The sequence below is a fragment of the Rana temporaria genome, chromosome 1, assembly GCF_905171775.1.
Source record: "Rana temporaria chromosome 1, aRanTem1.1, whole genome shotgun sequence".
In the NCBI taxonomy this organism is placed as follows: domain Eukaryota; kingdom Metazoa; phylum Chordata; class Amphibia; order Anura; family Ranidae; genus Rana; species Rana temporaria.
Window position 1 is genome coordinate 72,579,012 of NC_053489.1, and position 13,296 is coordinate 72,592,307.

Below are 13,296 nucleotides of genomic sequence, written 5' to 3' on the forward strand. Positions count from 1 at the left end.
GTGGTAAAAGTATTGCTCTCGCTCTAACGCACGCGTCAATACCTCACATGTGTGGTTTGAACGATGTTTATATATGTGGGCGGGACTTGCGTAAGTCCCGCCCACATATGTAAAAATTATTTTTACTTTTTGCTATAATAAATATCCCCAAAAATATATATTCAAAAAACTAAAAAACCCCTCAGTTTAGGCCGATACGTATTCTACATCTTTTTGGTTCCAAAAAATCGCAAATAGCGTTTAGTGTTTGGTTTTTGCAAAAGTTATAGCGTCTACAAATTTTTTTTTTTTGTTGTTTTAACTAGTTATTGGGGCGATCAGCGATTTTTATCGGTACTGCGACATTATGGTGGACACATCGAACAGTTTTTTGGAACCATTGGCATTTTTCTAGCGATCAGTGCTGTAAAAAATGCATTGCTTACTCAAAAAATGCCACTGGCAGGGAAGGGGTCAACACTAGGTGCGAGGGAGGGGTTAAATATGTTCCCTGGGTGTGTTCTAACTGTAGGGGAGGGGGTGGGACTGACATGTGTAAATGACAGATCGCTGTTCATGAAGGGGAACTCCAGACCCCCCCCCAAAAAAAATAAGGTGGGTTCCCTCCAGGTGCATACCAGGCTCTTAGGCTTGGTCTGGAACATAAGGGGTTAAACCGGGGCCCAAAAAAATAGCATGGGGTCCCCCCCAAGATCCAAACCAAGCCCTTATCCCAGGCACGCAGTCTGGTCAGACAGGAATGGGGGTGGGGACGAGCGAGCGCCCCCCTCCCTCCTGAGCCATACCAGACCACATGCCCTCAACATGGGGGAGTGTGTGCTGTGGGGGAGGGGGGCACTGCCCCCCCACCCCAAAGCACTCTTGCCCCCATGTCGATAGGGACAAGAGCCTCTTCCCGACAACCCTGGCCGTTGGTTGTCGGGGTATGCGGGCGGAGAGCTTATCAGAATCTGAGAGACCCCTTTAATAAAGGGGTCCCCAGATTCCGGCCCCCCACCCTATGTGAATGAGTATGGGGTACATCGTACCTCTACCCATTCACATGGGGGAAATGTAAAGTAAAAAAAAAACACCACACAGAATAAAATATTTTATTAATCTGCTCCGGAGCCCCCCCTTTCTTCTTTAGCTCTCTTAGAAGGGGGGGTTTCTTCTCTCCCGATCTTCCGCCGGGACCCTGGGCTTCGGTGATTTCTGCCGGGGGAGGGCGCCATCCCTCGGTCCTCTCCGGAGCCTTCCGCCGGATGCCCCCACCCCATTTAAGCTCTTTTTCATTAGGGAGGGGCATCCGGACTTCGGGGTCTTCTGCCGGGGGATGGCGCCTATCCCCCGGTCTTTCCGGTGCCTTCCGCCAGGGTTCCGGTCTTCCTGGTCTTCTGCCGGGGGTGCGCCAACTCCCCGGTCTTTTCTCTTCTGTCTTCTCTGCTCCCTCTTCTGCCTGGCTCCCCCGCGGAGCCAGGGCTTTCTTCCGTCTTCTTTCTTCTCTCTTCCTTCTTCTGCCTGTCTCCTCCGGGAGCCCAGGGCTTGTCTCCGCTGTCTTCTTCCTTCTCTTCCATTCGATGTTGACACGACGAGGTTCCGCGCTGACATTCCGTGTCAGCGGCGGGCATGGACTTATATAGGGTAATGCCACCATGTGACCTCAACCCATGTGACATCACATTCCCTGGGCATGATGGGAATGTGATGTCACATGGGTTGAGGTCACATGGTGGCATTGCCCTATATAAGTCCATGCCCACTGCTCAGACGGCATTCCAGCGCCGGACCTCGTCGTGTCAACATCCAATGGAAGAGAAGGAAGAAGACAGCGGAGACAAGCCCTGGGCTCCCGGAGGAGACAGGCAGAAGAAGGAAGAGAGAAGAAAGAAGACGGAAGAAAGCCCTGGCTCCGCGAGGGAGCAGAGAAGACAGAAGAGAAAAGACCGGGGAGTTGGCGCACCCCCGGCAGAAGACCAGGAAGACCGGAACCCTGGCGGAAGGCACCGGAAAGACCGGGGGATAGGCGCCATCCCCCGGCAGAAGACCCCGAAGTCCGGATGCCCCTCCCTAATGAAAAAGAGCTTAAATGGGGTGGGGGCATCCGGCGGAAGGCTCCGGAGAGGACCGAGGGATGGCGCCCTCCCCCGGCAGAAATCACCGAAGCCCAGGGTCCCGGCGGAAGATCGGGAGAGAAGAAACCCCCCCTTCTAAGAGAGCTAAAGAAGAAAGGGGGGGCTCCGGAGCAGATTAATAAAATATTTTATTCTGTGTGGTGTTTTTTTTTTACTTTACATTTCCCCCATGTGAATGGGTAGAGGTACGATGTACCCCATACTCATTCACATAGGGTGGGGGGCCGGCATCTGGGGGCCCCCTTATTAAAGGGAGCTCGCAGATTCCGATTAGCCCCGCCCGCATACCTCGACAACCAATGGCAAGGGTTGTCGGGAAGAGGCTCTTGTCCCTATCGACATGGGGGCAAGAGTGCTGTGGGGTGGGGGGGCAGTGCCCCCCTCCCCCACAGCACACACTCCCCCATGTTGAGGGCATGCGGTCTGGTACGGCTCAGGAGGGGGGGGGCCGCTCGCTCGTCCCCTCACCCATTCCTGTCCGGGCCAGACTGCATGCTTGGGATGAGGGCTTGGTTTGGATCTGGGGGGGACCCCCGCGCCGAATCGGCGCGGGTTTAACCCCTCACGTTCCGGACCAAGCCTAAGAGCCTAATGTAGCCCTGAAGGGGGACCCGCGCCGATTTCAAGTTTGAAATTTGGCGCCGAGTTCCCCTTCAGGGCTGAAAACAGCTCGGAGATTCCCGTGCGCCGCGTCACGCAGCGCATTCACGGGTACGCCGCTTGGTATTTACCAAGATTTTCACGGCGTACTGACAAGGCGCACGGGAATCCCTGACTTTTCTCTCTGCGCATGCCCAGTATGCAAATGAACCTCCCGAGGTTCAGGCGCACTGTGCAAGCGTACGGGGATCTGTTTTCAAAAAACACTTTCACTTTCAATTCGGCCCGCCAAACACTTTAAAACACATGTCACTTCACTTCCCCTGCATCCCCCCACCTCCCCCCCTAATAAACTCCCGCCCAAACCCCCGCAATTTACACTTCAATGTGCCGTGCGCCAGGTCTGTACTGGTGCACAATGCACCCTCTCCTGGGCGCACGGAGCACATTAGTAACTAGGGAAATACACTGCACTAGCAGCGTATTTCTTTAGTAAATGGCCAAACGGCTGCTACTCCTGCTTTTACTCCATGAGTCATGGAGTAAAGGCTTGGTAAATCAGGCCCACTGTACTGCAGGCTGCTGAGTTTCAATGATGCCCAAGGTCATGCCCATGATTGCCTTTCTCCAAAGAGTCCTCTGACACACAGTCTTGGCCATATAGTGCTAAAAGCAACAGCTTAGCAGTAATGTCAATTGCAAATTTGAGATTCCAGCAGCCGTTCAGCTTCAGGTGCCTAAGCAATAGTTTGAGGTATGGTTATATTATACATAGTTATATTGGTCCAGCTTAGACCAATATGATATATACCTGCCCGATGTCCCTGGAATCTGTAAATCAGAAATAGACTATTCCGGCAATATCCACTTGCTTCCAGATCCAGGATCTAATGGGTGCACTCATGCTTACTGCACAGGAGCCACTGTTTTGCATTCTCTGAATGAATGCATAGGGGTTGATTTACTAAGAAACAGGAAGCAATGGTCACTCTACATTTAGTTACTCCTATTTAAGCCAATTAAGGCTTCAACTAGGCGAAAATGCAAATAAAAAAAGCGCCATTACCGGCAAACATGCTATCAGGAATCAAGTACTCACCGAGACCGAACTGCCGAGGGTGGTTCACCTTTACGACCAAGCGCGCACGCCCACTGAGTTTTGGAACAGGTGGCGGAAGCACGAGGCGGTACCGGTGCCAGTGGAGAAGCGTTGACCGGTGACGGTGTAGATGACAGGTGCTTCTGGGTGACTGCAGACGGAAACAGGAACAAACGATACTGAAGCTGGATAACCGGTACTGAAAGAGTCCAAGAAACAAACTGGAAAGTCCGGGGTGCAAGCCAAGGTTCGGGGAGCAGAGAAGACAGCAGATCCGGGTCACAAGCCAAGAGGTTCAAGGGCAGGAGAAACAACAACAGAGTCCAGGTCACAAGCCGAGGTCGGGGTCAGAAGAGTTCAATAGAGTGGTGAAGCAATCCGAAGTCAGGTTCCAGGTGAGAGGTGAGTCGAACGGAATTCCAACAGGAAATGGTTTCCAGAGACACAGGTTCAGGAAGTAGCTGACGATAAACCAGCAACCTGTCTACTGACAGGAGCTGGTTTAAATAGGGCGGTCACGCTGGTCATTGGCCCGAGAGGTCACATGCGTATGCGCACACGCCTAAAGTGCCCAGTTAGCCGCCGGGAAGCCAATCTACTACGCTGGTGTGTTAAAGGAGGAAGTACAGCGCTTTGGCCCTGACAGTGCCCCCCCCCCAAGGGGCGGACTCCGGACGCCTAAACTGGCCATCAACTCCGGATGCTCCTGGTGAAAAACACGAATTAGCCGAGGGGCATGCACATTTCTTGAAGGTTCCCATGAGTTGTCTTCTGGAGGGTAGCCCCTCCATTTGATCAGGTATTGGAGTTGTCTCCCCTTTTTTCTACAGCTCAAAATGGCCTCGACCTCAAACTCCTCTTCTCCATCAATCTCCACTGGTGGTGCAGGAAGAGCTGCCCTTCCCTGAAAAGGGTCGGGGATGGTAGGTTTTAGGAGGGAGGCATGAAAAACCGGGTGGATTCTATAGGAGTTGGGTAATGAAAGTTCAAAAGCTACTTCGTTGATCTTGCGTTTGATTCTAAACGGGCCAATGAATCTCGGACCTAGCTTCCGGGCAGGAACTGGCAACTTCAAATTAGCCGCGGAGAGCCAGACCTCTTCCCCGATTTCAAAAGAGGGACAGTCCTTCCTTCCCTTATCATAGAATTTCTTATAATCCTCTTGGGCTTGCTGCATTACATCCCTGAGTTTCCGAAAGTTAGACTGTAAGGTGGTTATACGTTCCTGGGCAGCTGGGACAGGTATCTCTGGGAGATGGTCTGGCAGGAAGGCCGGGTGAAAACCGCAATTAGCCCAAAAGGGTGTTTGGTTGGTGGTAGTGTGAACAGAATTATTGTAGGCAAACTCCGCGGTGGGCAATAGAGATGACCAATCATCTTGGGAGGCAGAACAAAAACATCTGAGGTATTGTTCAAGAGTTTGGTTCATCCTTTCTGTTTGCCCGTTGCTTTGCGGGTGGTAGGCTGATGACAAACATGTTTTGACTTCCAGGGATCTGAAAAGCTCTCTCCAAAATTTAGAGGTAAATTGGACCCCTCTGTCTGAGACAATAGTTTTGGGGACCCCGTGAAGCCTAACGATTTCTTTGAAGAAAATTTTCGCCGTTTCGGCAGCAGAAGGAGTTCCAACCATGGGTAGAAAATGTGCCATTTTAGACAGGCGATCCACGACTACCAGGATTGTCGTGAAGCCCTCCGATGGAGGTAAATCTATGATGAAATCTAGAGCAATATCAGCCCACGGACGTTCTGGAACTGGCAGAGGCTTAAGTAACCCCCAGGTCTTGGTTTTAGGACCCTTGTTGCGTTGACAGATTGCACATGAAGAAATGTAAGTTTTACAGTCTTGTTTCCATTTTGGCCACCAAAAATAACGGGAAAGTAGTTCAGAGGTCTTCCTTGCCCCAAAATGACCGGCTAACTTACGGTCGTGGAAGGTGCTCAGAACTGATTGCCTGATCTCGGTGGGAACGTAGATCCTGTCTTGAAGCCAAAATAAGCCATCGCGCTCCTTTAGTGACGATGATACTGGGTCCGAGATTTGTCTGGATGCAATTTTGATGGAATTTAACAGATCAGTTTCAGAAACCAAGAGAAAATTCCAGGAAGGCAGGATGGTACTTGGTTCCGCTGTGCAAGGAGTCTCTGGGAACATCCTGGAAAGTGCGTCCGCCTTTCCATTTTTCGAACCAGGCCTATAAGTAATATGGAAATTAAATCGTAAAAAAAAAAGAGCCCATCGAGCTTGTCTAGGTCTCAAACGTTTTGCGGAGCGCAAGTACTCGAGATTTTTATGGTCCGTAAAAATTATAATCGGGTGAATTGCTCCTTCTAACAAGTACCTCCACTCCTCGAGGGCAAATTTGATAGCGAGGAGTTCTTTGTCCCCTACGTCATAATTCCTCTCTGGAGTTGTTAGTTTCCTGGAGGCAAAGGCCACGGGATGGAGTAGGGACTTTAACCCTTGCCTTTGTGAAAGAATGGCTCCTAGGGCTGTCTCAGAGGCATCCACTTCCAAAGTAAAGGGCAACTTTGGATCAGGGTGCCGTAAGACAGGTGCTGAAGAAAAAATCTTTTTTAGTTTCTCAAAAGCTTCCTGAGCCTCCTGCGACCAGTGAAAATGGCTGCCTTGGTGGGTAAGTTTGGTGATAGGAATCACGATGGCAGAAAACCCGACGATAAATCGCCGGTAGAAATTAGCGAAGCCAATAAACCGCTGCACTGCCTTCTTATCCACTGGTGTCGGCCAGTCTAAGATGGCTTTGATCTTCTGGGGATCCATGGCGACCCCGCCGGTGGAGATGACAAAACCTAGAAACTGTATCGTCGTTCTTTCAAATTCGCATTTTTCGGCTTTCAAAAATAATTTGTGTTTCCTGAGGATAGTAAGAACTTTCTTGACGTGGTGCCTATGAAGCTCAAGAGAAGGGGAAAAAATGAGGATGTCGTCCAGGTATACAACTAAAAAATCGTCCAAATACTCACGAAAGATATCATTGACCAGATGTTGAAAGGTGGCCGGGGCATTGCAGAGCCCGAATGGCATGACGAGATATTCGAAATGACCGAACCGTGACCTGAAGGCGGTCTTCCATTCATCCCCGACTCGGATTCTAACAAGATTGTAGGCACCCCTCAGATCCAATTTGGAAAACACCTGGGCATCTCGAAATCTCTGAAAAAGCTCTGGTATGAGAGGCAACGGGTACCTATTTTTGATGGTGATCCGGTTAAGTTCTCTGTAGTCGATACAGGGTCGTAACGAGCCGTCTTTCTTTTGAACGAAAAAGATACCTGCCCCCGCTGGAGAAGAAGAAGGTCGGATAAAGTTCTTTTGTAAGTTTTCGTCGATGTATTCCTTAAGAGCCGCAAGCTCGGTTTCAGATAACGGGAAGATGCGGCCGGAAGGTATTTCAGAGCCAGGTAAGAGATCAATCGGGCAATCATAAGGCCGATGGGGAGGGAGAGAGTCAGCCTGCTGTTTATCAAAAACGTCTTTAAATTCATGGTAAACAGAGGGGACGTGAGGTGGAAGTTCAGGTGAGGTTACCACAGTTGAACAGGTGGCTACCGTGGGTGCGCAGCAGTTTTGGGCACAAAAGGAAGATGTAAAGTTGACCTCTTTCTTCAGCCAATCGATGCAAGGTTGATGTGTTTGCAACCAGGGAGTCCTAAAATAATAGGAAAAAGCGGTGAAGGAATGAGATCTAGTTGTAGAAATTCCTGATGACCTGAATCGGTAATGGCTAGAAGAGGCACAGTTTCCTGTGAGACTAGTCCCGATTTAGGAAGAGAGCCATCGGCCAAATGTATTTGCAGGCGTTGATCCTTATTGCGAAGGGGTATGTGGAGTTTAAGGGCTAAATTGGAGTCCAGAAAATTACTGCATGCACCTGAATCAAGGATGGCCGGGAGGCGGATGGTCTTTTCCGGTAGCTGTAAAGAGACGAAGAGTACAAGATGAGTTTGAGAGCTATTTGAGACATGAAGGTTGAAAACGGGTTGAATCGGGAACTTACTCGGTCTTATGGGGCAGGTGCGAAGAAAATGACCGGTGGCACCGCAATACAGACACAAGTTATTCTGGCGTCTACGCAGTCTTTCCTCACTGGTGAGAGGGGTTCGAACCAGTCCGAGTTGCATGGGTTCCGGGTCTGGAAGACTGCCGTGTTGAGGAGCCACAGGAGGGGATGCAGCTGGAACTACCCTGGGTGGAACCCAAGCAGGGCGTGAAGTCTGGAAGCGCTCAGTGCGTCGTTCTCGTAAACGTCGGTCCAGCTGGGTGGCGGACTGGATCAAGGCCTCTAACGAAGCGGGAGCCTCGGTTCTTGCCAACTCATCCTTGAGAGTTTCTGAGAGTCCCTGGCGGAATTGGTATTTTAGTGCTGCGTCATTCCAGCCGGTGTCAGCTGACCATTTGCGGAATTCCGCGGTATAATCCTCTACCGGACGCCTCCCCTGGGTTAGATTATGGAGGACGGTCTCAGCAGAAGCCATACGCTGCGGGTCATCATATAACTGAGCCATATGATCAAAGAAAGAGTCCAGTGAATCTAGGATCGGACTTCGTTTTTCCATTAGGCTGTGCGCCCAAGCCTGGGGTTCTTCGGACAAGAGGGAAATAACAAATCCAACTTTCACGGCCTCTGAGAAAAAAGTTCTAGGCTGGAGGTCTAAGTATAAAGTACACGCGTTTTTGAACGCCCGGTATTTTCGGCGTTCGCCAGAAAAACGCTCCGGAGGAGGGACCCGAGGTTCCGGGTGGATCAATCCGACAGCTGAACTGGGAATGGACTGTGATGAGGAAGTCCCGACAGCAGATGCAGCAGGTGGGGGTGTTACCCCAGGAGACCCAGTTAACTGTTGTAGACGGCCATCGACTTGGATATATCCCTCCTGAAGTTTCTGCACCGCCTCGGTAAGCGCGGACACCTGCTGGCAAAGTGTCTCGAAAGGTGAACGCACCCTGTCGGTCTCGGACATTTTTTGTTTTGGCTGGTTTATACTATCAGGAATCAAGTACTCACCGAGACCGAACTGCCGAGGGTGGTTCACCTTTACGACCAAGCGCGCACGCCCACTGAGTTTTGGAACAGGTGGCGGAAGCACGAGGCGGTACCGGTGCCAGTGGAGAAGCGTTGACCGGTGACGGTGTAGATGACAGGTGCTTCTGGGTGACTGCAGACGGAAACAGGAACAAACGATACTGAAGCTGGATAACCGGTACTGAAAGAGTCCAAGAAACAAACTGGAAAGTCCGGGGTGCAAGCCAAGGTTCGGGGAGCAGAGAAGACAGCAGATCCGGGTCACAAGCCAAGAGGTTCAAGGGCAGGAGAAACAACAACAGAGTCCAGGTCACAAGCCGAGGTCGGGGTCAGAAGAGTTCAATAGAGTGGTGAAGCAATCCGAAGTCAGGTTCCAGGTGAGAGGTGAGTCGAACGGAATTCCAACAGGAAATGGTTTCCAGAGACACAGGTTCAGGAAGTAGCTGACGATAAACCAGCAACCTGTCTACTGACAGGAGCTGGTTTAAATAGGGCGGTCACGCTGGTGATTGGCCCGAGAGGTCACATGCGTATGCGCACACGCCTAAAGTGCCCAGTTAGCCGCCGGGAAGCCAATCTACTACGCTGGTGTGTTAAAGGAGGAAGTACAGCGCTTTGGCCCTGACACATGCCTTTGTAGGGGCCCTTTCACACGGGGCGGATCAGTAATGATCCGCCTCCGTGTGTCCGTAAGCTCAGCGGGGATCGCTCCGTATATCCCCGCTGATCCGGCGGCTGACAGGGCGGTCCCCGCACACTGTGCAGGGACCGCCCTGTCTTTTCTCCGCTCTCCCCTATGGGGGATCAGATGAACACGGACCGAGTGTCCGTGTTCATTCGATCCGATCCGCAGACAGCAGAAAAATTAGGGTTTTCTTCCTTCCGCAAAATCGGACCTTTGCGGAGGCGGGTGATTACGGGTGTCAGCGGATGTTCATCCGCTGACACCTGCAATCACATAGGGACCAATGTATGTCCTGTTTCCATCCGCAAACGGATGGATGAAAATGCGGACATACGGTCCGCACATGTGAAAGGGGCCTAAATGTCAAATCGACATATCCGTTATGCAAGTGCCAATTGCTACCTAGTTTGGAACTGCACTGCAGCCACGATCACATGAATGTGAATACAAAATTTTTATGTGAGATGTGCTGTACCTGGTGTGCATGTGCAAAAATAATGTAAACTAACACCTGCATGTTAACTAGTGAGTGATTTTTGGAATTCCACACCGTAATATTAAAAGTATTGAAGAGTTAATATTACGGAACCAACCAAACGGATGTGCTTTGACTAATTGGCATTCTCCTATTTTCAGCTGAGTACAATGCAAGCTTTCAGTAGGTGATACCATCTGTGGGATTTGAACCCACGGACTGAGTCTTTCAAGGTAGGGGGCGACTGAGCTGAGCGCAATCAAGCATAGAATTTTTTAATTCTATACAATATTGTTTTGCATTTGAGGCATTAATATTATGGAAACAGCCATGCTCATGCTGATGTGGCACTGGCTATTAGGCAGTTGCCTATTTTATGGAAGATGCGAATGCTATTAAAGTCTATGAGACAGGAGCATGAAAAATCCAAAGTCCTCTTTTTAAAGGCTAATATGCAAGTTATTGCCATCAAAAGTTAATGGGGACCCGGGTACTTCCCAAGGGGACATGTATCAATGCAGAAAAAGTTTTTGAAACAATTGTTTTTAAAGGATCAGTGATTTTAATGATGCAACAATAAAAATTTAATATTCCTTTAAATATCATGCTTGGGGGTCCCATTAGTCTGCCTGTAAAGTGGCGCATCTGTGTGAAGTGTAGAACATGCCACAGCAATGATAAAGTTTCTTAAGGAAAAAATGTAATTTAAACTTGCTTGCAGCTGTAATGTATTGTCGGCTCCCGGTAATACAGATGAAAAAAAAAATGAAAAAAACAAAACGGCGTAGGGTTTGGAATGGATTTTAAGTGGAACTCCTCTCCAAAAAAATTAATAAAAATTGGTGTGGGGTCCCTCCAAAATCAATGCCAGACCCTTATCCGAGCAAGCAGCCTGGCAAGTCGGGATGGGGAGGGGATGAGCGAGTGCCCCAACAACCATACCAGGCCACATGCCCTCCTCCCTGGATTAACTCCAGGGATAAAACCATAATTCTAACTTTAATGAGTGGCCACTTGTCTTGTTAAACTCCCTTCCGCAAAAACTTTTTTTTGCGGAAGGGAGTTTAACAAGACAAGTGGCCACTCATTAAAGTTAGAAGAAAAGAGATTTAACCTTATACTATGTGGACGGTTCGTTACTGAAAAGCCTTGTACATACGATTGGATTTCCAACGGACAAATCCATGGAATCTTGTGCGAAGGGCGTTGGCCGTGAACTTGATCTACATACAGACGGCAAAATATTGTTGGCCAACACACACAAAACTACTTGTTTTTTCAGCTCTTTAGCGCCACCCTTTGGGCAACTTCTGCTAATGCTGTTTTATGGTTAGCATTGGTTGTTTGTACTTTGAATTTTTTTCTGATTGACTTCTGTACACACGTTTAGATAAAACATCACACATTTGTTCATGGAAAATTTTAAAGCATGCCATCATACATTTGTTCTCGGAAAATCCGATCGTGTGTACGGGCCTTAAGAGTGGCAAGGATGTGGAGTTCCCTTCCACAGGCAGTTGTCTCAGCGGGGGGCATCGATAGTTTAAAAAAACTATTAGATAAGCACCTGAACCACCGCAACATACAGGGATATACAATGTAATACTGACATAAAATCACACACATAGGTTGGACTTGATGGACTTGTATTTTTTTCAACCTCTCCTACTATGTAACATGGGGGGATGGGTGTGGCAGGGGCAGGGGCGCCTCTGTTATGGGGACAAGAACCTCTTCCCGACAACCCTGGCTGGGGGTTGTCGAGGTCTACGGGTAAGGGACCATTCACCAAAAAAGTGTCAAAATATAAAAACCACAAGAGATATTTGTTGACAATTCTTTTATTAAAACAAAAAAAATGTGTCGCGCGATGTTCATCCACTGTCCATCACGCCCGAAAAAAAAAAACAAAGCTCAATGGGAGGCCTCTCTCTGACTGCTGTCTCTTCGCTTTGATAGTTTTGACAGCTGTTATATAGACACCTTTGCCAATATAACAACTGTGAAAGCGAAGAGACAGCAGTCGGTGGGTGGCCTCCCATAGAGGCAGAGCTTTCTTTTTTTTTTTTTTCAGGTGGTGTGATGGATGGTGGATGGACATCATGGAACCCTTAAAAAAAAGGATTGCCAAAAATTGTCTCTTGTGGTTTTTACATCTTGACACTTTTGTGAATGGGTAGGGGTACGATGTACCCGATACCCATTCACAAACTTGTTAAAGGGGGTTTTCAGATTCCGATAAGCCCCCCAACCGCAGACCCTGACAACCACCAGCCATGGTTGTTAGGAAGAGGCCCTTTTTCCTCATAAACATGGGGACAGGGTGCTTTGGGGTGGGCGGCGCAGAACCTCCTTCGCCAAAGCACCCACCCCCCATGTTGAGGGCATGTGACCTGGTACGGTTGAGGAGGGGAGCAAAATGGGGAGCAAAATGCATGGCCCGACACATTTCGATCCAATAAGGGCATGCCCCTGTAGACGTCCTATTGGATCTAAACGCATCGGCCCATGCATTTTGCTTTTTTAATATTTTATTATGTATATTGTTTTTTTCATTAAAACCTCTTTATGACCTACACCATTGGAGACCCCATTGTTTTCTTCTCTTTACATGAATTTGTGGAAGATAAGGTTTTTTTGAGCCCTCTCCAGTTGGTTTCCAGTACCCATGCCAGGGTTCTCACTTACCTGAACCAGATCGTGTTTGGATGCTTGGAGGATCTTTTATGATTGCCATACACACGGTTTACTACGATCTTCAGTATTGGAGTAGTCGGTGGCCGATGAACATCTGGTCTTCCTGCCCTTTCTTGGGTTGACGACATCTGACTGCCTAGGAGGCAGACTCCATTTCCTTCTGGACTTCCTGTGACATCTCTGTGGGACATTCCAAGCTCGATCGATCCACTGTCGTATGACATTTGAGTCCAACGGTTGCGGTAAGCGCATATGTATTCCACCTCATATTTGAAGATTTTTGTTGGGAAGTTCCTCACCATCTCATGACATCTTCATCGTTTTATTTTTTATGGACACTACATTACACTTTTGTTTATATTGTTCACTTTATTGATTTGAATTTCACATTTTGTTGTGGTGCAATTTTTGCCATTACATCCTTTGTGTCACCATATATGGTCACACCCCATTAGGTGTATACAGCCATTGCCTTTTGGCTCACACGTAGCGCTACATTACCATCCACATTTGTCTGAGTTTTGTCACATTCCTGTGTAGCTGCTTCACTTCCGTTCATGGTTCATTCTTTGTTACACTTA